This window comes from Hyaena hyaena, unplaced genomic scaffold (genome assembly GCF_003009895.1).
Source record: "Hyaena hyaena isolate Hyena2069 unplaced genomic scaffold, ASM300989v1 scaffold_81, whole genome shotgun sequence".
Classification (NCBI taxonomy): Eukaryota; Metazoa; Chordata; class Mammalia; order Carnivora; family Hyaenidae; genus Hyaena; species Hyaena hyaena.
In genome coordinates this window covers 2,197,254-2,222,030 of record NW_024080714.1, presented here as the reverse complement: position 1 = coordinate 2,222,030, position 24,777 = coordinate 2,197,254, and the positions used below count along the sequence as shown (strand labels likewise).

General features: G+C 45.0%; 1 protein-coding gene across 6 annotated transcripts in view; it reads left to right on the top strand.

The window, feature by feature from the left end:
• TIAM2 (TIAM Rac1 associated GEF 2) overlaps positions 1 to 24,777 on the top strand; it is a 231,503-nt gene that overhangs the window by 50,362 nt on the left and 156,364 nt on the right. The window contains exon 1 of one of the 6 annotated variants that reach the window (XM_039234100.1): positions 23,619 to 23,637. The exons of the other annotated variants lie outside the window; for them this stretch is intronic. The gene's annotated coding sequence lies outside the window, so the exon portion shown is untranslated. Of the gene's footprint in view, positions 1 to 23,618; positions 23,638 to 24,777 lie in introns of those variants that run through there. 6 annotated transcript variants of the gene reach the window in all.

The window sequence follows — 24,777 nt, the reverse complement described above, 5'->3', positions numbered from 1 at the left end:
GAGCGGCTGACTCTTGGTTTCGGCTCAGGTCATGATCCCAGGGTCGTGGGATCCAGCCCCATGTCAGCCCCTACACTGACCATGAAGCCTGCTTAGGATTCTTTCTCCCTCTGCCTTCTTCCCGCTCACGTGCTCTCTGTCTTTCTAAAAATAAAAAATAAATGAACTTCTCCATACGTTCCTTTTTCATCCGAGGTATTCGTATTGCTGGGGTCATGTTAATCCTCATTACGTCAGTTTGGAAGTTCTTATTTGTAGCAGGGGAGGAAAATAAATGGTGTGCTGTCACCCAATTGCTTTCAGGTAAATTAACAAACAGTCTCAGTGGAAACAGTTTTGTATTGGAATCTGTTGGCGGACTGGCCAGAAGCCAGCGTTAACAGCATTATTCTACTTTCCCCCAGACTTTTCATCAACAGGGTTTGTTCATTTGGGGAGAGGAAAGCCTTTCCTGTGGCCCCCGGTGGGGGTGGGCTCCTGCAGCATCCTGTGTCAGATGTCTGTCCCTCCGTGGCATCTGTGACCCTCCAGCTCATCCCTTCCCTGCTGCCCCCTTAGCCAGGTTTACACACGCAGGCAGGATCCCATTGGTTAACCTGTTTCATAGGGAACTTTGCCATGTCACTTGACCTTTTCAGCTCACTTGTCCCTTAGTTACCTGAATTACAGAATTGTAATAATTCCATTTTGTGATCACTTGTTAGGTGTCACTTGCTGTATCCACGTTCTTTCCTTGAAGAATTTTTTTAAAGTAGGCTCCACGCCCAACGTGGGGCTTGAACTCACGACCCTGACTGAGATCAAGAGTCGCATGCTGTAGGGACTGAGCCAGCTAGGTTCCCCTCCTTGCAAAATTTTGTTTCCACCTTATCACATTTTGGAGGGAATTACGCTCTCCATTATATGCATGAGGAAGGCTAGATTCCAGCAAGATAAGAGACTTGTCAGAATCATGTGGCTGGGAAGAGGCAGTGGATTTACATCCGGGTTCTGTTGACAGCTCTTCCCCACACCCTCTGCTGCCTTCCTTAGAGCCAGAGTGGCTTTTAGAGACCATCTTGTTCAGTGGTTTTCAGCACTGGGTACGCAAGTCATCTGGGGGAATTTAAGACGACTCTCTGCGGGGGAGTTTCTGTTGTGCAGGGGGGCAGGAATGACGAGGCGGGTAAAGGAAGGAGGTGCATAGTGCCCCCTCTGCTTTCAGGGAGTCTGCAGGCCAGCAGCCTCTTGCAGGGCAATGAGCTAGTTAGTTACAAGCCGGGACTTGACCCGAGATCTTCTGACAGCCTTTGGTCCCTTCCTCTTGTTCTTGTTCCAAATCCCGCCAGTGGAGTCTGGGGACAGGCTCGCTTCTGAGGAATGTGATGAGGGCATGTCGAAGAGCCCTCTCTGGGGTGGTGATTTTCATGTAACTGGGTGTCCTTCATTGGCCTCCTGCAGGCGATTCGGGCCCTTTCAGCGCGCTGCGTCTGCAACTCCTCTTGAATGGACGTTGGACCTCTGGATAGATTATCCCTCTGAACTTTCTGTTTGTCATGTTTGTCAATGTTTTCTTCTAGGTCACAGCCTTGGTGCTTAGCGTGGCTCATGTTATCTCCCAAATCCATTGGGGTTTCCTTTTAAGCGATGATTTTAAATTTACTCCTTTGTCTCCTGTTGAGAGCTCTCTTTCTCTGATCGCTTCTTTTTCACAGCGGCCTGGTCTTGCTGTATGGATGCACTATTATTTCAGATCTGTCTCAAGATACTTACTAGAATTGTTAAAACGTTTTCTCTTGTCCTATGAATTATGTTTCTTCTGGGGCTAGATCTGTTTGTTCATTATAGCCTTTTCTTTCATGTTCTGGACGTTCCTTGGGTAACTTGTGATCCTCCCTTGCTGTGGGTTTCCATGAATGAGCCCCATTGATAAGCTGAGAAGGTTGGCTTTGATCTTCTCTGTAGGCGTAGAGATCAGCCTCTCCAAGTCACAGGCAGAGTCTTCTTCCCTCCATAATTGTCAGGGAGAGGAGGTGGTGCCCCTACGTGCATCTTTCCCCTGGGGGGGTCGGCCTCTTCCGATGGCGAGGTTCCAACTGCCTTTGGTTTCTCTCCCGCATGCACGCTGGGATTTCCTCCAGACACAGTGCCCTTTTCTTGGTTTTAATCAGTGGGTTCAGCCCTCTGCTGTGACTGCCAGGCCTTAACGTTCTGTTTTTTGTGGGAAGGAGAAGGGGAGGGGGGTTGGTTGGGGAGGAGCTTGGAGGGCTCAGCACTTCTGTATTCGGTTCTCTGCTCCACCTGCCCCAGGCGGTGCCCACTCCTGCCGCTCATCTTAGCCTCGTCCCGGGACTCCCCTCCCGGGGCGGGGGCTGGCTGCTTGCTCTGTCTCCAGCGCTGCTGTCTGTCTGTCTGTCTGTCTTGCGTGCTGTAAAAGAATTGCTGTTCCTGTCATTCCAGCGCCGCCGGACAGAGGTGGCCTTTGCTCTGCAGCCGCGTGGAGCCAGAAGGCCGGCAGAGAATCTGAGTGCGGGGCGTCTGCTCCATGTTGTTCCCTAAGCGGCCGTCGACGCCCCTGCAGGCTAGGAGCCCTTCTTCTGATGGCAGCCACTGCCCCACGAGGCCTGCCTCTGCCACGGGGATGGTGACTACGATGCGGCCCGTTCTCGTAGGAGATGCAGGGCAGGGGGGCGGTGACAGGAGGAAGGGCAGGCATCTGCGGGTTGCGTCTGCGGAGGTCTTTCCCGGTCAGGCTGGTGAAGCCAGGGGCAGGAAGGGGAGGGGGGTAGAGACGAGCTCCCAGTTTCAGACGTGGCCGGGCCTGGTGCCGGCATCTTCACCCCTGCCCCTGTGTCCCGGCCAGCTTCCCAGGTGATGCTTGTCCCTGTCGGCTGCTTGTCCCAGCTTCATCCCGGAGCATCAGAGGGCTGTCCAGCACCCACGGGCCTTCACACCCCGAACCTGAGCCCAGGGAGGAGGCGTCCCAGGGCTATACTGCCTGGTCCTCCCTGTCCCCTTCTTCCGTCTGTCTGTGCACAGACCTCCTGAGGTCAGAAGCAGAGTTTGGAGAGCAGGGAGAAGGCGCCCTCCTACTCAGGCTGATAGAGACGCATGTGGGTCCTGCTTCCTGCTGCTCTTCTAGTCAGGCCAGGAGCGACGGACGGGTGCCTGGGGCCGGGACGGCCAGGCCTTGGGTTGGGCAGGTGACCGGCTTGCACCGGCGGCGGAGGGGTGGCTGGGCCCGGGTAATGACAGATTTCCGATTCGTGACTTAGCTGCTGTGCTTTGCAGTGAGAGATTTGGAGCACATTGTACATGGAGTAGGAAAGGGCAGAGGAGACACACGAGGCTGCCTGGAACAGTGTGGCCGTGGCCGTGAAGGGCGAGGAGGGAGTCCGGCGAGGCGAGAGCAGGTCGTCCTGGGTGAAGGAGTCGGCAGCGGGCCTCTGGCGTGCGGGGCACGGTGACGAGCTGCCAGGGGCGACTCCATAGGTGTCTTTGCGAAGGTGCATAAACTGTGGGAGCGTTTGGCCGAAACGCTGCAGGGTGTCTTCACAGCGCCATAACTGGGCGCACCAAACACACACACTTGGCGAGCTGGAACAGAGGGATCTCAACATCCTCCGGCTGCTTCTGGAGAGGGCTCTTGGCTCCTCGTTGGAGCACAAAACCAGAGGATGTGTTAGTATCCTGACCTGGCTGCCAGACACACCTGCCAACTTGAGTCAAGGCCTTGTGCCACCCTTGACCTCCAGAAGTTCTTGGCCTTGATGGCGGCCAGAGCAGGGCTGCTCGTCTGGCCCAGAGAGCCCAGTGGTTGGGTGGGCTCCCTCCTGGAGATGGGAGGCGGCCTGGAATGGGGCGGTCCTCACAGAGGGCTGCTGCTACAGCTCATTGATCTCATACCTGGACTTTGTCGAAGTCTTAAAAAAATTCCATAATGGAATAGTACGGTTTTGTCTAGTCCGTGTGTCTTCAGAAGTTTTGCCTCCTTAGTTGCAAGCTTGCTCATTAGTGATGGGCCATTAGTGCTGTGAGGGTTGTTGGCTTTGGCTGTGGCCAGAAGGTCGGTCCCACTTCCCTTGCTGTGGAGTCTCGCCATGTCTGTTGCATTAGCAGCCGCTAATCTCGTTCTGGGGTGTACATTTTAACAGCTGTTCTAACCTCCAGTTTTATAATTGGTTCACTTATCAGAATAGTTCTAATTTGAAATAATAGCAGTCTGTAAAAAGCATTAATTAAAAAAATTGGCATAAACGGTTGGTTGGAAAGGAAATTAGTTGACTTCAGGGCAAGAAAGATACTTTCCTTCACATTTTTGTTTTTAAGTGAAAGAAATCTGGTTTGTTAGAAAAAGGATGTCATAGTTATAGGGGAAAATTTTTTTAAAAAATGTTTTATTTATTTCTAGGAGACAGACAGCGTGAGCAGGGGAGGGTCAGAGAGACAGGGAGTCACAGACTGAAACAGGCTCCAGGCTCTGAGCTGGCAGTCAGCACAGAGCCCGTCGCGGGGCCTGAACCCACGAACCGTGAGATCATGACCTAAGCGAAAGTCGGACGCTTAACCGACTAAGCCACCCAGGCGCCCCGGGGAAAATGTTTTTAAAATCTATGTCACAGTGAGAGAAATACCACCGTGAGAGTGTTTTCTTTGGGTAAAAATGGAGTCGTTGTTAGTTTACTAACTCACCACGTAGGCTGGTCTCTGAAGCGAGTGGTCTCTCCCGTTGAGCATAAGAAGACTGGAGATTTTGGGTGCCAAACGCAAAGTCAGGACAGAGGAGCACCACTCCCCTGCCCTGTCACGAAGCTGCAGGTACGCTGTGGAAAGAGAGAGTTTGGTAGAGAGCCTGCAACCCTGGAAGTAGTTCCCACTTAGGCTCTTCATTGGTGCCAATGGTGATGCACACGCTGTGTGCTTGTTCGTTATCTCGAATCCTTTTTCCAACTCAAGTGAGGTTTTATTCTCCACACTTATTTTCCTTAGAGATGGGAAGAATCATTTGTTTTCCTTAGAGAAGGAAAGAATCTCGCCCAAGGGCAAAAATGCACCATCAATAACGAATAAGCCAAAATTGAGACCTAAGTCCACATGGTTCCAGAGCAAGCATTCTTTCTGCTAAAACCATTGTGTTTCCTGTAACTCTGCTGGCAAGATACTTTGGGCCTAAAATGCCCTTTTTTTAGCTATGATTCTTTTCTGTCAAGTGATTTCTGAAATCTTACCTCTCTAGACCTGAACAGATTTTAAATGAGGTGACAATTTCCTCCATACTATTCTGTTTAAAGATGTCGCTCTCACAGCTCATTTAGCATTTGCCCCGTGGAAAGTAGATTTTTTAACTTGTTACCTGTGGTTTGTGTGGGGAGGAGGAGAGGTGGGAATCGGGGAGAAGGGGCAAGGGGGAACAATGTGGGATTAACTATTTAGTGCTTCTGTACAAAATAAATTCAGATGCCCCCCCCAAAATGCAGTATATCATTTAAATCTCTGTCTGTTGTGATTTACTTGTATTATTTTACTTGTACCGTTAAAGTAATACCTGTAATTGATTTATATCTCAGCTGGCAAGATAGTATTTTACAACTATGACGTTTTGAAATGACGTATTGTTACTTGATCTACTGATTGGTCATAGAACTTTTAAATATTAAAATTTTTTTTTAATGTTTATTTACTTTTGAGAGAGAGAGAGACACACACACACAGAATGGGAATGGGGGAAGGGCAGAGAGAGAGGGAGACACAGAATCTGAAGCAGAATCCAGGCTCCGAGCTGTCAGCACAGAGCCTGATGAGAGGTACGAACTCACAAGCCACGAGATCATGACCTGAACCGAAGTCAGAAGCTTAACTGACTGAGCCACTCAGGTGCTCCAGAACTTTTAAATATTTTAATGATTTCCTGATTATACTTAATAAACATAGAAGTTTTTAAGGATTATGAAATTGATAGTGTAATGTGCAACAGAGGAAAATCTCTACTCTCCATAATCTGATTAGCCGTGACTTCGATGATAGAAGTAAATCTGAGGAAATATTGTGTAAGTTCCCTAAATGCTGAGATTGTGTTTGTTTTATTGGCTGCTATAAATTTAGTATCTAGCATGATGGTGTTATTGATATTTGTTGAATTATAAATACATGTTGAATGTGTACATAAATGAGTTATAGAAATTTATTTCTAAACATAAATGCCAGAATATATCCTATAGCAAATCCATCTTGATCTTGTGTACCTTTTATGGTATAATAAAATAAAAATGGGTGGTTGGTGTGACATTGGGCATCCAAAGTACTGAAACATTAAGGAATTAATATTTATACTTAGGAAACTCAGATGACAAGAATACCCTATAGCTATCAAGATATTACTCTAAAGTAATGAGAGAGAGAAAAGTGGGGGAAGGGAGGGAGAGAAGGAGAGGGGGAGAGAGGAAGCAAATATGATAAGTTGGTGATAATTGGAGAAGCTGGATATCTGGATGAGAGGGATGTGGGGGTTCTTTAAATTTTTAAAACTTGTATGTAGAGTTGACTATTTCAAAGTAGTTACTACAAAAACATATTACTATATATTTTATCATTAGTGGAATGCTAACAAGTTTGGCAATATTTACACATAAAAAATGATGATCATCTTTCTCAGTGACTTAGAAACAAAGATAATTCATTTCTCTTTGAAAGTTAAACAGTGGGGGCACCTGGGTGGCTCCATTGGTTGAGGTCTGACTTTGGCTCAGGTCATGATCTCACAGTTTGTGGGTTCAAGCCCCATGTCAGGCTCTGTGCTGACATCTCAGAGCCTGGAGCCTGCTTTGGATTATGTGTCTCCCTCTCTCTCTGCCCCTCCCCTGTTCATGCTCTGTCTCTCAAAAATAAATAAATGTTAAAAAGAAAAAAAGTTAAACTATAAAACAGCTTATGGTAGATCAAAGCAGAGATGTGAAATTACTTGGTAGAGACAGAAAGGTCTGTAATCTGAGTGTGTAACATAACAGTAGTAATACATGCAGTGAACCTGGAATGTTTATGTTTCATCGGCCAGAAATGGCTGGGGAGGTTGGATATATCAGGTCTTTTAGCCTGATAGTATTAGAATTTCCTTTTATCCAGCTAACCCCTCTTTTTTTGTGTCCAAGTTCGGCAAATACGCTCTTGATTGTAGCTTATCACTCTGTGTTTATCTGCTGTGCCAGTCCTGCTGCCGCAGATACCCTGGTGTGCCGGAAAATCACATCTTTCATCATTTGTTAAGAGCCTATTGGTCTCTGAGCTCAATTATGTACTTCCTTCAGTAGGAGACACTTCCACTGGCACTGGCAAGATTGGATGTTCTCACCTTCTAAGCTACAGTCAGACTCTGGCATGTGGGGAATTCACTAAGATGATGGGGAGCCCAAGGAGGCCTCTTGGGTGAAAGCCAGTTGGCCTTTCCCAACGATACTCTGATTTTTTTTTTTTTTTTGTTTGCTTTTTCCTTTTGACTTACTCAACCAAGATTTAACATTCAATGGACAAAAAAGAATTAGGAGCTGAGTAATGAATGTAGATAGTATTCACATCCACCAATTTCTCTCTTTTCATCAGCTGTGGATAGTAAGAAGCTAATAAATTAAAGACTGGCCTTGGAACAGATGAGATCACATGCCCAAATGGCAGAAATAACATGAGATGCACACAGAGAAACAGTTTTCTCTGAAGATGAGTTCATGGTCATAAATTGCAAACAACATGAAGAAAAAATCCATTCTGAAGAGACAGAAAACACAATAATCAGGAATGTCTGTACTCTAAGAATTGAAGGTACTAAAAACGTGCCAGGAATTGTAAAATAAGTATGTTAGACCTAATTGTTAGGAATAAAAATAATGGTACACTATGAAGCGAGAACAGAAAATATTTGAAAAGGAACCAAATAGAACTTGTAGAAATACAGTGCAGTTATGCCCATTATAAACTTAGTAGACCATTAATAGACTAGGCAAAGCTGAAGAGAGATCTAGTGAATGTAAAGAGAGATCTAAAATAATTACTCAGAATGTGGCATAGAGTGAGAAAGAGATTGGAAAGAGTCGTCTTTTGGCATCTGAGAGACTTGCAGCTAGAACAAGATGGTTCAAAATGTCTAATAAGAGTCGAGAAGACTAGAATAAAATAGGAAAGAGCTGATACTCAAAAAGATAATAGCAGATAGTGTTTTTAGAACAGGTGAAGGGCACATTCTAATATTGGGAGAATCACATGGCAACATGGGCAGGAAATACAAAGCAAGTCTGTGTATAAGTTCTATGAAACTGTAGAACTCTAGAATTGAAAAGAAATGCCGTAAGAGAATCAGGTAGAAAAACCAGATTATTTACAGAGACATAGCAGTTCAGTAGGCTTCTCCTTAGCCGTAAGTGAGGACAGAAGTTAATGGAATAATACTTTCAGCTTCCACGTGGATATCTGTACTCAATTAAAATCGCCACTCGAGAGTGCAAGAGCTCTTGGATTCACAGAGAAAGAGCCGGCTTACCACACACAAACCCAAATTGGATTAAATCTCATTGGAATTAAAAGGAAGAAATGGACTGTAAGATACCATGGTGAGCAAAGACTTTGGGGAACATGTACACATTTTTATAAGCATTAGATTGAAAAAAAAATTGCCTTTTGGGATGATTAAACATTAGATGTATATCTAAAATAATAGAGTAGCAGCACTGAAGATGGGAGTAAAGATACCAGAGCTGAAGTGTGTTAAATCTATGCATTGTTTACAGGAGGATAAAGGTACTAATCACTTTTTGACTTTAAATCAAATAAATGTGTCACAATATTTTGAAAATACTGCCTCCCTTTTTCCTTTATATTTTTTTTTAAAGTTTATTTTGAGAGAGAGAGAGAGAGAGAGAGAGAGAGCGCACATGAGCAGGGGAGAAGCAGAGAGGGAGAAAGGGAGAGAGGAAGAATCCCAAGCAGGCTCCACACTGTCAGCGCAGAGCCTGACATGGGTCTCAATCGCACGAACTGTGAGATCATGACCTGAGATAAAATCGAGTTAGACGCTTAACTGACTGAGTCACCCGGGCACCCCATGATCTGCCTTATTAGGGGCACCTGGGTGATTCAGTTGGTTAAGCACCCAACTCTTGATTTCGGCTCAGGTCATGATGTCACAGTTGATGGGGTTGAGCCTCGCTTGGAATTCTCTCCCTCCGTCTCTGCCCCTCCCCTGCTTTCTCTCTAAATAAATAAACTTATAGGGTACCTGGGTAGCTTATTCGGGGAAGCATCCAACTTCAGCTCAGGTCATGATCTCTCTTTCTCTCTCAAAAATATTTAATAAATAAACTTTTTTTAAAAAGCTATTACTGTCAGTTCATGGTAAATAATACTTAGAGACAGTCTCAAATAGAAGTTAGGTGAGGGAGGGGGAAGGACTCAGGAAATTATTTGGTAGTGGCATACCATAGTATTCATAGGTATTAAAGGGGTGCCTGTTCTCTATAATAACAAAGTTTTTAAAATGTGGGATTGAAATTGTGATAAAAAGGACCTGCTGAGGTATTCATCTGTGAGGTGCTTGAGATTGGTTATGTTATCAAGTACCATTTCAGAAAGCTTCAGAAGCCCGCAGAGCATTGTGTCAGGGAAGGCGCGAGTGTACCTCTTAAAAGCATTGGTTTAATTGCTGTGGTCTGTGGATATATTGAGGAGACAATTTTGAGTGTTATACATTTGTAGTTTTCTGTGTGACGTGGGTTAAGAGCATCTTGTGGTGGTGGGAAGCCCTAGAACAGGATTAATGGCGGTGGAATTACCAGGATGTGGCTATTCCCTTCACCTGGGGAGTCATTTCTGGGGTGTGTTTTGTGTTAAAAGGGGTTTGTCTGAAGCACTGACCATTCCAGAACACATTTCATTAGAGTGAGAAACGTGCCTGTTTGGGCTGTGTATATTTTCTAAGCGTTGGCTCATTCTTTTCGTGACACCTGCTGAAATTGAAGTATCCTACTTTAACAGCAGCTTGGAGATCCCAGGATCCTCTCCTGTGTTAGAAATATTACTGTATTTGTGTGCCAGAGTTTTCCAAAGAAAACTAACAAGGACGTACTGATTCACTGCAAAGTTCCTGAAGGATGAGTTTTAGGAAACAAGGTGTCCTAAAAGATTGAATTAATATGTTTTAGTATTATATCTCCAGAGATGAAAAGTTAGTAAAATATTGACTTCTTAAGCTTGGGCTCCGTCTGATGAAATCTGAAACAGCTTTTGATTTCTTCCATGAGAGTTTTTTTTGCCCACTCTCCTTTAATACACATACATAATTTGAAAAGATCTTTAGAAGAGAGAAAAAGAAAAGTTTGGGGTGTTAATGAGCACGTTAGAGAGGCGTTTGAAGAAATGAGCACCCGCAGCCTGAAAAATCAGTCAAAATTAACCATTTTCTTCCAGTGTCTTTTTATTCCACAAATTGCTTGTTCAAAACTATGTTTTTATTATTTTTTCCCCTGCACGTTCTGTGCTCTTGTCTTCCTGGTTCTGATGGATCTCCGTGTTCCTTTCTTGCGTCCTGGGGATTCTGATTTTTTGCCCACACTTGCCTACTTCCCATATCGGAGTCCTTTTCCTTATTGAAATTTTCCATGACTCTTCAGCAATTTCTTTGTACTCCGACCAATGACAGTGTAATGATGCCGCCCATTTATCTCTTGGGCAGCTTTCTTTTCCTTTCAGTAAACTTTTTGTTGTTGAACAGTTTCGGATTTACAGAATTATTGCAAAGATAGTGGAGAGAGCTCTTGTATAACCCACACCCAGTTGTTAACATCTTACATTATGACTGTACATTTGTTACGATGAACCAATATTGTACACTATTATTAACTAAAGCCCTAATCTATTCAGATTTTCTTTGTTTTACCCTTCACGTTCCTTTTCTGTTCCAGGACTCCATAATACTTTAAGTCATTACATTAGTCTCCTCTTAGCTATGACCGTTTTTCACACTTTCTTGTTTTTGATGACCTTGACAGTTTGAGGAGTACTAGTCAGATATTTTGCAGAATGTCCCTCAATTTTCTGATTAGATTGGGCTAATGTGTTTTTAGGAGGGAGATCACAGAGGTAGAGTGCTATTATCGCAGGATATCAAGGTACATACTATCAAGAAGACCTATCACTGTTGATATTAACCTTGATTTCCTGGCTTGCGGTAGTATTTTCCAGGTTTTGCTACTGGAAAGTTGCTCTTTTTCTCTCTCTTTTCATACTGCACTCTTTGGAAGAAAATCCTATGCCCAGCCCTCACTTAAAGAATGGAAATTACGCTCCACCTCCTTGAGGCCAAAGGATCTACGTAAAGTATTTAAAGTTTGTGTGGGAGACTTCTGTATTCTCTCACATTTACTTGCTGATCCAATTCTTTATTTATATCAGTATGGATTCATGGATATTGATTTTATACTTCACTTTAATCCAATACAGTGTGGGTCACTGGGTGCTCTTATTTTTTAAAGTTTATTTTGAGGGAACATAAGAGACTCTTAAATACAGAGAACAAACGAAGGGTGGACGGGACTGGGGGTGGGAGTGAGGGGAAAATGGGTGATGGGCATTGAGGAGGGCACTTGCTGGGATGAGCACTGGGTGTTACATGTAAGCGATGAATCATGGGAATCTGCTCCCAAAGCCAGGAGCACACTGTATATATTAGCTAGCTTGACAATAAATTATATAATAAAAAAGTCATTGTAAAATATAAAATAAATACTTATAATAAATGCTATGTATTGGGATATAGAAAAACAGGTTGTTTTGAGAGAGGGAGAGACTGTGCGCACATGCGTGCATGAGCAGGGGAAGGCAGAGAAAGAGAATCCCACCAACAGCGCAGAGCCTGATGTGAGGCTCGAACCCACGAACCTGTGAGATCATGCCCTGAGCTGGTAAAATTAAGTGTCAGATGTTTAACCAATTGAGCCACCCAGATGCCCCTGGGAGCTCTTTCATTTGGCCCTTGAGTCCCTTTGATCTACCCCATCACGGTGGTTTTTCCTGCTCCAGCCCTAGCATGGGTTATGTCTTCAAGGAGCCTTGGTTTTTTTGTATTAGAAACCATGAGGGACACCTGGGTGGCTCAGTCAGTTGGGCCTCCGACTTCGGCTCAGGTCATTATCTCACTGATCCCAAGTTTGAGTCCTGCCTTGGGCTCTGTGCTCACAGCTCAGAGCCTGGCGCCTGCTTCGGAATCTGTGTCTCCCTCTCTGTCTCTGCCCCTCCCCCACTCAGCTTCTGTCTCTCTCTCTCTCTCAAAAATAAACGAACATTAAAAAAAAGAGAGAGAGAGCAAGAACTGGGTGCTCTGTGTGCTTTTTGTTACTGGTATGTTGTTACATGAGTATTTCCTTTCTTCCAAGTAGATTAGTGGCTCAAACTGCTGCATCTCAGGCCAGTTAGAATTTCTGAAGGTGGTACTTGGGTATTAGTATATTGTTAAAATTCTCCAGGTGATTATAATGTGTGGCCAGGTAAGCAATTCTAGCCATAAAACCCTTGAGGATAAAGGCTGCTAATAATGTGAAGTAGATACTGGATAAATGTTTGTCAGTATTCATGTTAGTCATTCATTCATTTATCAAACACTGACTGAGTCCTGATCACCTGCCAGGCACTATACCAATCACTAGAAACTCAGCCTTTGACAATTAAAAAAAGAAAAAAAAAAGATTGGTAACATTCGCTACCATTATTGAAAGCCTGCTATATGCAATTGAGCTAATCAACATATGTTACTTGATTAGATCCTTGAGTAACTGTCTTGAGTCTGTTACCAATGAGCAAAATTGCGAGTCTGAAAGATTACCCAAGATCACACGGAAAGTTTGGAGCTGGAGTTTGAACTGAGATACGGCCGGTGTCCAGAACTCATGATCATAGCCACCCATTGTCTTGTCTGCCTCAAGACCCTGTAAGATGCTGGCCAGGAAAATACAGTACAGTATTGAGTGTTTCGTGTTTTGATAGAAGCACAGAGGAATGGTGTCCAACAGATCCCAGATGATGTAGTCAAGGAAGACTTCCTGGAAGAGCAGGCATTTGGCCTGTGTTTTGAAAGGTTATTAGGAACTGGCTATGCAGTGTGGCAAAGGAGAAGATATTTCAGGGATCGATGCTAGGAAGTTAAAATGGTTTAATACTGTTAACTACAGACTTATTTGGGCTTCCTCAGCTTTTCCACTAATGTATGTTTTCTGTTCCAAGATGTATTTCATGATTGTACATTGTGTTTAGTTGTCATAGTATTTCTGTGTCTCTTGTATTTTCTAATCTATCATCATTTCTTACTTTTTATGACCTTGACGTTTTTGGTGAGTAGTGATTTGGAATTTTGTAGGATGTCCCTTTGTTTGTGTTTGCGTGATGTTTCCTCATGTTAGATTAAAGTTATCAATTTTGGACAGAATATCATAAAGGGGATGTGTCCTTCTCTTTGTACTGTATTAGAGGTTCATGATATCGATGTGACGTATTACTGGTGATGTTAACCATGATAACTTAAAGCGATGCCAGCTGGCTTTCTCCACGGTACAGTTATTATTTTTCACTTATCCGTACTTTGGTAGAAGCAAGTCATCAAGCCGGGTCCACCCTCACTGGGAGGAGATTTGGTTCCACCTTCCGGAGGGAGGAGTATCATAATTTCTAGTCCTGTCTGAAAACCAGCACAATGTTTCGCACATTTCGTACTTTGTACTTTTTGACTTTGCAGACAGCGTGTTTCTCTATAGTTTAGCCCACTGCTTTTTAGTACTTACCCAGCCTGAGAATATGACTGCTGTTCTAATGATGATTTTCTGTATCCCTCATTCTTTCTGCATTTAATAATTAACTGCAGGTCTTCTGTCAGGAAGATTTGTTTCTTCTATTTGTTTATTCATTTATTTAGAGCAGAGTGGACTCGGGATCAGTTATTTTGTTCTTTGGGTTATAACCCAGTCCTATCATCATTATGTTCAAAACAGTCCAAATTTGGTGATTGAGAATTCTTTCAGTTTGGCTCCTGTGTCATTTTGGCATTCTGGAACTACAGGATGTGCCTGGTTCATCTTTGGTTTATCCTTACTCTTGCTGGAGAGTTAGCCATTTCTCCAAAAAGCCTTGGTGCCTTTTAGTTGAAATGGTATTTAGAAACCAAGATCTGAGTGCTGGGTGTGCTCACTGCTCCCAGAGTGTTGCACCTGCTGGTGGGCACGTTCAGTGAACATAACTAGGAAATGTTTGTATAAATACTGACCCACGTATACACACATGTGTAATTCTCTCTTGGTATTAAAATAAACATGAGTTCGTGCTGGTATCTTTGTATATAGTCTGTATTTCTGTATTTGTGTGTATATTAAAAATAAATGAGTTTATACTGATATAGCAATCTATACACATAATCTATATTTTTGTGTCTGTTGGACTGTATATACATACACACCAACACACACGTAAATGAAATTATCCAGAACCACAGGGCTCAGTCTATCCTTCCCCTTCGTCTTCTTGTGGAAATCTTGGCTCCCATTATCTAGTTTTTTTGAGAATTTGTTCAATCCTAGGATATATGTAAAGTAGTTTCAGAATTGTCAACTGGTACGTACTCCTGAGAGCAACAGATTTACCAACCACAGTTTTTATGTAATTTTTTCTATCATTAGTTAATAGTATTAGTCCTGTATCCACAGTTATTTTAGGTTAGCTTCTTTTCCCCACCCACCACAGTGATGTCATCCACTTACGATATAGTTGCATTGCTTTTTTTTTTGTAGTCTGCATTTTATCTTGAGATTCTCTGACACCCTTGTTGATTTTTAAAAATAGTAAGTAACCGTTCATTTTACTCTTTGTGGTGTGAAGCTCTCTGGGTTTTGACAAGTGCATCAGGTGATGCATTCACCACGCCAGTGCCTTTAAAACAGTTCCATTATCTTAAAATTTTCTGTGTGGTCCCCTCCCCCCTTGCAAATCACTGATTCTGTCCCCAGAATTTTACCTTTTCCATATGTCATATAAATAAGGTTACAGAATATGTAGCAAAATGCATGTAGGATACATCCAGTTTACTGGGCGAATCAGTAGATTGTTCCATTTTATTGCTGAGTAGTTTTCCATCATATGGATGTACTACTGTTTTTTAATCATTTGATTGTCGAAGGACGCTTTGGTTGTTTCCAGTTGTTGGAGGTCATGAATAAACATTTTCATGCAGGTTTGTGACTGAGTTAATTCACTGGGTAAATACCTTGGAGGGGGATTGCTAGCTTATATGGTAGATATATAGTTAGCTTTATAAAGAAACTGTGAAACTATTTTCCAAAGTTGGTGTATCATCTTGCATCCCCACCTGTGGCTCCATAGACTAACCAGCATTTGATGCTATCAACTTATTTTATTAAAAAGAATTGAGCTATTCTAACGTGTGCAGTGACCTCTCTTTGTGGTTTTCATTTGTGTTTCCCTGATATCTAATAATGGTCAGCCTCTTTTCATGTACTTATTTGACATCTGTGTATCTTGGATTGTGTATTTACACCTTTTGTCCATGTAAAAAAAATTTTTTTAACGTTTATTCATTTCATTGAATTCTGTTCATTGAATTCATTTCATTCTGTTCTCTCATTGAGAGACAGAGTGCAAGTGGGGGAGGGGCAGAGAGAGGGGGAGACCTAGAATCTGAAGCAGGCTTCAGGCTCCCAGCTGTCAGCACAGATCCGGACACAGGGCTTGATCTCATGAACCGCGAGATAATGACCTGAGCCAAAGTAGGACGCTTAACCAACTGAGCCACCCAGGCGCCCCAGAACCTTTTGTCCATTTAAAAAACTGGGTTATTTTCTTATTGTTGAGTTTTGACAGTCTTAAACATACATTTTGGATACAAGTTCTTTACTTGGATATGTGATTTGCAAATATTTTCTCCCCGCCTGTGACTTGTAACATTTTTTTTAAAAAAGAAAATAACTGGTTCAGATTTAGTGGCAAGGCAGCATCATTTAATAAAAGGGGTAATGACTCACGGCTTAGAAATGCAGTAACAAGATCTCTGCATCAAATTGTAAGTGATACTTTATTTTTTCCACCATCAACTAAAAGGCAGTGTTTTAGCAGTTGCTCATACTGTGGTCGCTCTCTTTTCTATTTGTTGATACCGCAGCTTTACTGTGATTCCAAGCATGGAGTGTGTGTGGGCGTATGCATGTGTGTATGGATATGAACAATTATGTGTACATTTCCTGCAGTGTATCTTGACCTGGGTGGTAGCCGCATGAAGTATGTACCTATGTAAGAAGTTCTGGAACTGTGCAGTTGAGATTTGTGCACTTTACTGCATGCATTTTATAACTGAATAAAAAACAACGTATATATGGCTTTACGGTAGTGAAGCAAGCATTATTAGATAAAAGTAATAGCAGAAAGCAGAAATTATGTAGAAGGAATGGATGAATACATATGGCACATTACTTTTCTGGAATCCCATATGACTGTCCCATAGAAGAGAGAAGATACAGAGTTTAGAAGGAAGGTGATGGACGAATATATGCCTCTGGCAGAAGACTGTAATCTGCCTTTGAAAATGGATAGTTTCATCTTGTTACCTCTGAATGCGTAGAGCCATGGTTGCAAGGTGTTCTGTCAATTCCTTTCAAGCATCTTTCACTTTTGTTCTGATTTGCTAATTACCCAGAAGAGTTCCTTTCCCAGTGTGGGAGTCTGGATGTTACTGGGGAATGTTTGAACAAGTTCCTGTGAAGTTCAATACCTCACTTTTAAGAACCGAACCTGAACCTTGGAGTCTGGATTTTGCTTCGCTGGGATGTGAAAACCACACAGCTCTTAGAAGGTCTCATTAACATTGCTAAAAGCATAAAGCCCCGATCAGTTTATGTATCTGGCTTGCCCACGCCTTAATTGTGAATTGGGACAGTATTTTGGGCTGGAATTTGAATATTTGACCTCAGTTTGGCCCAGAACCAAACGTAGTATGAGAACTGGCAGGCATTGCAGGAGAGCGTCTAGCTTAGGAGTTTTATTACCTTGGCGGAGACTTTGTTTCTTTGTTTCTCAATGGGGGCAAAATGCTTTTGAGTAATTCCAGGTGGAGGCTTGACAGAGTTTGAACATTAAAACTGGGTTACATAATTACACTGCATGGCCCATGTGATTAATAACTTGGGCGCAGGCATATTGAAAATAAACAAGACCACCTTCTTGTAGGTTACGTATTTGTCCTGAGCTCTGGTTACTACTGTAGCGAAGATAAATGTCTCATTTCATCCTCTCCCCTTTTCTCTCCCTCCCCTCCCTTCTCTCCAGAGTAGGATATTAGCAAAATTAATTTTGTTCGTATATACACAGTTACACCATTTCTTTTATTAAAAAAATTTTTTTTGAATATGTATTTACTTTTGAGAGAGAGACCGACCGAGACAGAGTGCGAGTTGGGGAGAGGCGAAGAGAGAAGGAGACGCAGAATCTAAAGCAGGCTCCAGGCTCCGAGCTGTCACCACAGAGCCCGATATGGGACTCGAACTCACGGACGGCGAGATCATGACCGGAGCCACCCAACCGACTGAGCCACCCAGGCGCCCCACCGTGATAACAATTCTTTCTAGTCTTGCTTATATCCCAGCAATGCGAATTCTGTAAACAAGCCTGTAGAAATCACTGTGCGTCTCCTTTCTTCTTTTCCCTTTGTGGCCGTGTTTCTAAACTAAAGCCTTTTATTTTTATTACAAAAGCATAATTTTCTTTTTACGGTTTCAGGTATGAATTTATATTTGAAGGGCAATAATGATAGAAAGGAGGAACGATGTCGTGCTTGGCGTGGTGACTCTGGTTCCACATCAGGGCAGGTGTAGGCGCTCCAGCCAGCCTGGCCGCGCTCCTGCTGCCCATGTGTGTGAATCACCCCCGGTTGTGGGCCGACCCAGGGCTGGTAACCTGGGGACCAGGAATGGGATACGGAGCCGGAGGGCCCAGCCTGTAGGCCCGGCAGCACCGGGCTCTGGAAAGGGGGCTGCGCTGCAAAGTGGTCCCAGAGTAAGAGCCATGCGGAGGGGGCCTGGGCCGCTCCCCGCCGCACGGCCACTCTTGCCTCCCGTGCCACCTGTTCCCAGCCCCCAGACCCTTCCCAGTCACTCCCAGTCACTGCGGACCGTGTCCAGCCCCGCCATGAAGACGTCTCGCCGTTTCTGAGCCGGAGCCCTTCTGTCAGATTCTCATTTCCTTAACATCACATTTGATTGATATTTGCGGTTTATTGTTTACATCACATCACGTGAGCCCGTGAAGGCCTAGAGAGCCGGCCGACATTGGTTTTGCACGGTTCTGCTGGTGCACAGCCTCTTCGGGGGGGCTGTGGGGGGTGCGGCCCCCCCAGAGGGAGCCCCGAGGCGGGTGCAGACTCTCCAGGGGGAAGCCTGATTGGGTGCTGACCCTTCACAGGGAGCCCCGAGGGACTCTGGCAGAGGGCGGGCTTCCTTGTCTGCGACCTACTTCTGGTGCATCTTACTGTCTGGCTTGGCCTTTCTTTGTTTTTAAAGTTGTATCCTTTGTAATAGGCTTCAATTTCAGAAATGGGAAACAAGCGCAGGTTTTAACAAGAAAATTAAGGATATTTGGTGAAATTCTTTTTTTGTTGCATTCCTGATGTGTGTTACATTGACACCAAATTTTTTTGATTAGTTCTTTATAGGCATGCCTATTTATGCTCTCCCCCCCGCCCCCCTCCCGGCTGAGCAGGGTTATGAGGAAGGCACTGCAGCTCTTTTACAGCACGGCCCCAGCGCGGCCCGCACTCAGCTGCACCCTAGAGGCCCAGTTGGGTCCTGGAGAACTTGCTCTCGACTCAGCACAGAGGCCATCTGTTTTTGCCTTGGTTACGTGCAGCAACGTGACATCTGATATCGAAGGTTACGGCCCTCAGTTTTGGGAGACCTCTGGCCATCCCAGTGCTGGGATTTCACTGCCACAGGTGCTGGAAGTTTCCAGTTGTCCTGTTGCTTGACATCTCTCTCTCTCTCTTTTTCTTGGTAATTTAATTTGTTTTCCCTCCCCCTCCCCCTCTCTCCCTCCCCTTTTTTTTTTTTTTTTTTTTTTTTTTTTAGTAATCTCTATACCCAGCGTGGAGCTCAGACTCATAACCTTGAGATCCAGAGACACCTGCTCTTCTGACTGAACCAGCCAGGTGCCCCTGGAATTAACTTTCTTTTCCCAGTGTTTAAAAAACGATTCTACGGGTGTTATTAGAAGTTACCTTTATGTGAAAAAAGAGTGATGTTGAGAACCACCCCCACTACGTATGGGGCTCTGTGCTGTCTCAGGCCCTGCACTGGGCACGGGGACGTGCAGTGTAGCCAGTGCCCAGTCTCTGAGCCACATCGTCATGACTCCCTTCCATTTTCAGACACGTCTTTGAGGGACAGTGTGGTTTTGGAAGTGACCTTGTGACAGCCTTGTACCTGCTGTCTGCCCTGCTGCTGCGGGGGGCCGTGTGGTGTGCAAGCACAGGGTGACATAGGAACGTTAACACCCCTGGGCATGGCCTGAACCTGGGAGGGGACAGAAACCAGGGGACACACGCTTTTGTCTCCTTCCCCCAGGGGACAATTCCGGGTGGCATCTCCTCATGGAATTGATGCTCTGTTGCCCACAGTAATGGCCTTGATAACATGCCCTTGGACTGGTCTTCTTCCTGGTTTCACTCTCCCTACTCTCTCTCCTTCCTCCTGGGATGACCTCCCAAATGAACCATCTGTACCTAAGCCCTCACCTCAGGCTCTGTTTCAGGAACACCCAAACTCAGATAGTGGTACAATTTGTTTGTTCCTTGCCATGCTTTGAGTTTAGAGTGAAAAGGAAGAGAAATACTTTGATTAGTCACACAGTAAAAAATGTGCCTCTCTCAACCACGAAGAGTTCTTTGAAGAAGCACTTGTTTTGGTGAGGAGTGGACCCAACCAAGCTGTGAGGGTCAGAAAAGGTGATAAGCAGGCTGGAGTGGGGTCAGGGAGAAAGAAGATTCTTCCAGCAAAGCTGTAGTGTATGCAGGAGTCCCCTGGCAGGAGAGAACGTGGGCGTAGGGTGAGGAGGGACGAGAAGAACGCAGAAGGGGAGGCCAGAGAGGCAGGTCAAAGTTGACCATGGAAGACTTTGTGTATCATGTTAAGACATTGGTCTTCAAGAGTATTGGGAAGATTCCAAAGGGGTTTTATTTTACTTTTTTAAATGTTTATTTTTGAGAGAGAGAGCACGTGCCAGGGAGGGGCAGAGAGAGAGAGAGACATGGAATCCAAAGCAGGCTCCGGGCTCTAAGCTGTCAGCACAGAGCCCCACCCGGGGCTTCAATTTAGGAGCCATGAGATCATGACCTGAGCTGAGGTCGGATGCTTAACAGACTGAGCCACCCAGGCGCTCCTGACTCCAAAGGGGTCTAAAAAGGGGCTTTGGGGAAGCGAGTTGAGATGCTGTTGCCTTAGTTTAGGAGAGCGATGGTGACGGAGGCTGGGTGGCAGCACAGGAAATGGAGGGAGCTGGGTGCACTGGGCAGATTCTGAGGAGGAGCAGTCTGCTGCCTTGGAGGTGGGCTGGGGGTGGGGGAGGGTTGCCTTTCCTTCGCCCTGAGACCCCCAGGTGGAGGTGGCAGATAGCAGCCTGGAGCGGGGAGGAGAAAGATCTGTGCCGGGGGCTTTGCACACGTTAACCATCTAATCACCGCAGCCCTGTGAAGTGGGTCGTCCCAGCCCCAAGTGAGACAGGGATGGAGGCAGATTTAAATGCAGGACTGACCTCAGAGTGCTCTCCCTCCCTCTCTCTCTCCTCCCTCTCCCTCCTTTCCTCCCCCTCCCTTCTCCCTTCTCCCTTCTCCCTCTTCGCTTCCTCTCTCTCTCTCTCTCTCTCTCTCTCCCCCTCCCCCTTTCTCTCCCCCTCTCTCTCTCTCGACTTCTAAACTGCAGGCTGCTGTATTCTGGTTCTGTTTGCTTCTTCAGGAAATTCTGGGAGTGAGAAGAACCCCCGTCTGGTATCTTATAATCCTTTAGAGCCCACCCGTAGCTGTTAGTAAACACAACAACCTGGTTTTTTCCATTGTTTGATTCAAGTTCAACCAGAGAATGTCTGGAGCTCCAGTCACTGGAAGGAACTAACAACACGCCTTTGGGGAGACTTATGAAAGAATCTATAAAGCAGCGTGTATTTGCATACAGTCTTGGTAAAGTGCCGTCCTCCGTACCTGTGTGAAGTTAGACATCAAAAGAAAGTAAGAAATAGGCTTATGCAGAAATTACACCTTAGAAGCATGGAAGAAGTTGATGGCCTGCGTGGTCATACGCGGTAAGCTCAGTAGTGAAGGGAAACCCTATGTTGTAACACTCATGCCTAGCAGCTAAAATAAATAAGATATAGATGGTCTATAATATATATGAAATAGGGAAGAAAAATAAAAGCAAGTTCGGATGGTTTGCTTTGTCCACAGCTGTGAGTCATTATGTAGCTTTCTACGATTAAGACGATTGAAGTCCTGCCATATTGAAGAAATATCTTTGTTTTCCAATGGTGCCATGGATTTTGCCATCCGACATACTGGCTGCGGTTTGCTATCCGGACAGCTGTTTCTTTTTAAAGCTAAAGTTTGGGTAATTTGGTTATTTAAAAAAGATCCTATACTATGGGGTCCATTTCATTAAGAAATATTTCTGGCAGGCATAGCCTTCCTATCTTTGAGGCTGTTTCTCAGGAGTTTCTTTATGGTGAGTTAAATGGGGAAATGATAAATAACCAAGGGTAGAGGGGCTTAAAAACATGAGGTAAATTAATTGTCTTAGTCTTTTAAAGGAAAATTTTTGGCGGGATGATGATGGCCTGAGGTGGGGGGTGGGGATGCAGGTCCGTAGAAAGCGCCTTTATTTTAAGTGTGACTTCACTGCCGAGCCTGTGGTTCAGCTTGGGCTCTGGATGCATAAGAAACACTAAAATGTTTGTTTTTATTATTTTTTTTAATGTGTATTACTTTTGAGAGAGAGAAACAGAGACAGACAGCATGAGCGGGGGAGGGGCAGAGAGCAGAAGACACAGAATCGGAAGCAGGCTCCAGGCTCTGAGCTGTCCACACAGAGCCTGACCGGGGGCTTGAACCCACCAACTGCGAGATCATGACCTGTGTTTTAGTCGGACACTTAACTGACTGAGCCACCCAGGCACCCAGAAATATTTTTTTAAGTGTGTTTGCACATTGTAGAAAATGAATAGATGCACTTTGCCTTTCCAGACAACTTTGAGGCGTGTTTCTACGCAGTCTTCATCAAGACGTATAGACTCTTGAACCTGAAATAACTTTGGTTCTCTGGATGATAGGAAGAAAGTGGGAGCAGCATTTTCAGATGGCTTTATTAGCTTACACTACAGTATTCCAGAACATGTATTTGTTTATTTTGTTGTTCACGTATTGGACACTCATTGCTTATAACGCCCCACGTTAGGAATGCTGAAGAAAGACTCACAGAGAGGGTTTGTGCCCTAGAAAAACAGGTGGGCATACGAGCAAGTTTCTGCCCAGGGTTGTAAGGGCTCTTATGGAGATTTGACTACAAACCAGTGACACGTCTGAAAGTAAAAATTTATTATTCCTCTTATATGATGTTAAGGAAGAGGTCTCAGAAGAACCATGGATGTTTGTCTTGAATATGAAGAGAGATTTACTAACGCAGGGGGAGGGGAGACAGAGGCAGTGCAGTACCCGGTATGCTGTGGGCCGCAGGGAGCCTCACTAGGGGCCGGGAAGACCAGCGCTGGAGGGCTCAGTGGAGTTTCTCTGCCATGAAAATAAGTCTGGGACTTGTAATCATAAGGCACTTGTATTGAAAGGTGTCAGAGCGGAACATAATAGGATCAGACTTGGGCTTCAGAGTTTCCCTCCGAGTGGCGTGTGGAGGAGAGATTCGTGGACAGAGAAAGGACTAGAAATAGCACAGAAGGTAATGTAGAGGCGCGGCCAAGGTCCGCTGTGCAGGCTGCCGCAGGGCACGGAGGCACCTGTGAAGGAGTTACGGAGGGTGAGGAGTCAGAAGACTTAACTGACAGCGGGACTTGAAGATGAGGCATCGGCCACCCTGGGATAATTGATGAGCTTCTGTCTTATGAGACTGGCCAGATCGGGGCCTGGCGTCCTGGTTTGGGTACCTAGAACTGGGTTATTTGGGGGCAGGACCGGGTCGGAAGTAATAACTTTAGTTTGAGTCTTCTTTTTATTAAATTTTTTTCTATATTTTTAAAATTTATTTTTGTGAGGGGGGAGGGGTAGAGAGAGGAGGGGACAGAGGATCTGAAGCAGGTTCTGTGCTGACAGCAGAGAGGCCGACACCGGCCTTGAACTCATGAACCATGAGATCTTGACCTGAGCCTAAGTCCTCACTCAACCAGCTGAGCCACCCAGAGGCCCCTAGTTTGGATCTTCTTGAGTTTGAGGCGGCACATCCAGTGGGTCTGGAAGAGCCACTTACACTGGGGTCGGAGCCGTGGCAGGTGTAGGCGGTGGTGAAAGCCGTGAAGCCGCCCAGAAGGAGAACGTTGAAGGCACGAAGATGCAGACCAAGCTCGGCCTGAGGGCTGAGGAGCATCTTGGAGGTGGGTGGAGGGGTCGGGGAGCTTGGGACGGAGGCAGGGACTGAGAGGGGTGGGGAAGTGAAGGAATCGGGTAGAGTGCACACCTGCACGCAGTTGGGTAGGGAGCAGTTCTTATTTAGATTTTGTGACAAATGAAAAATTTCCTGGAGAAACAATAGTCTGTCGTTAGAATTAAAATCCTTGTATCTTATTAGGACCTAAATCAGTTTTCTTTTGTTTTTTTTTTTAAGTTTATGAATTTATTTTGGGGCGGGGGGAGAGAGAGAGAGAGAGAGAGAGAGAGAGAGAGACTCAAACTAGCCCCACGCTGTTAGCACAGAGCTGGATTGGGACTCCATCCCATGACCTGAGCCAAAACCAAGAGTTGGACACTTAACTGAGCCACCCAGGGACCCCGTATTGGTTTTCTTTTAGATGCCACTTCTGAGTAGGTATTTATCATGCCTAAAATCTGCTGTTAAAGTTTATAAATTAGAGGGCCTTGTAAAGACCCTGTAGGGGATTGCATTATCCATTTATACTCATCCCTGGTCCTGTTCTGGTTTCTCATTGACGACGTGCCGCGATAGAAGGGCCTGCGACCTGAGCCAAGTCCGAACTTATAGACTCACAGCTTGTGCAGATGTTTCCACTTCAGTTACTGCCTCTGATTACAAGCCGTGCTCCTCAGAGGGGCTCTGTGCGCCTAACCTGGATTTACAGAGCCAGAAGCTGAGGCTCAAGGTCACACCCACCGCAGCAGCTGAGGAAGAATTAGAATTGAAGGGCCTCCCGTCTCTGTGGAGCAGTGAGCTACCCCGCCTCCCATAATTAAAAGTCTATCGTAGTTCCCTCTTCAAACGTACCGTTTTCCTACCTGCAGCAGACACCCTTACAGGAGAACTCTGAGCCTTCCCGTAAGGCAGAGTGGGAGTGCTTCCCAACAAATACTCATTAGCCCCTTTCATCCCCAAAGATGAAAGATCTTCCAGACATCAGTAATCCCCACAAAATCCCTTTGAGTCTGGGAGGTGGGAAATGCAGTGTGAATCTGGGTGGAGACAGAGACCTGAAGGTGCTTTTCCCGGACAGCGAGTCGTGTAGTGGATCGACCCTAGAACCAATGTGCTGCATCTGGGGCACGGAAGGAGACCCACAGCA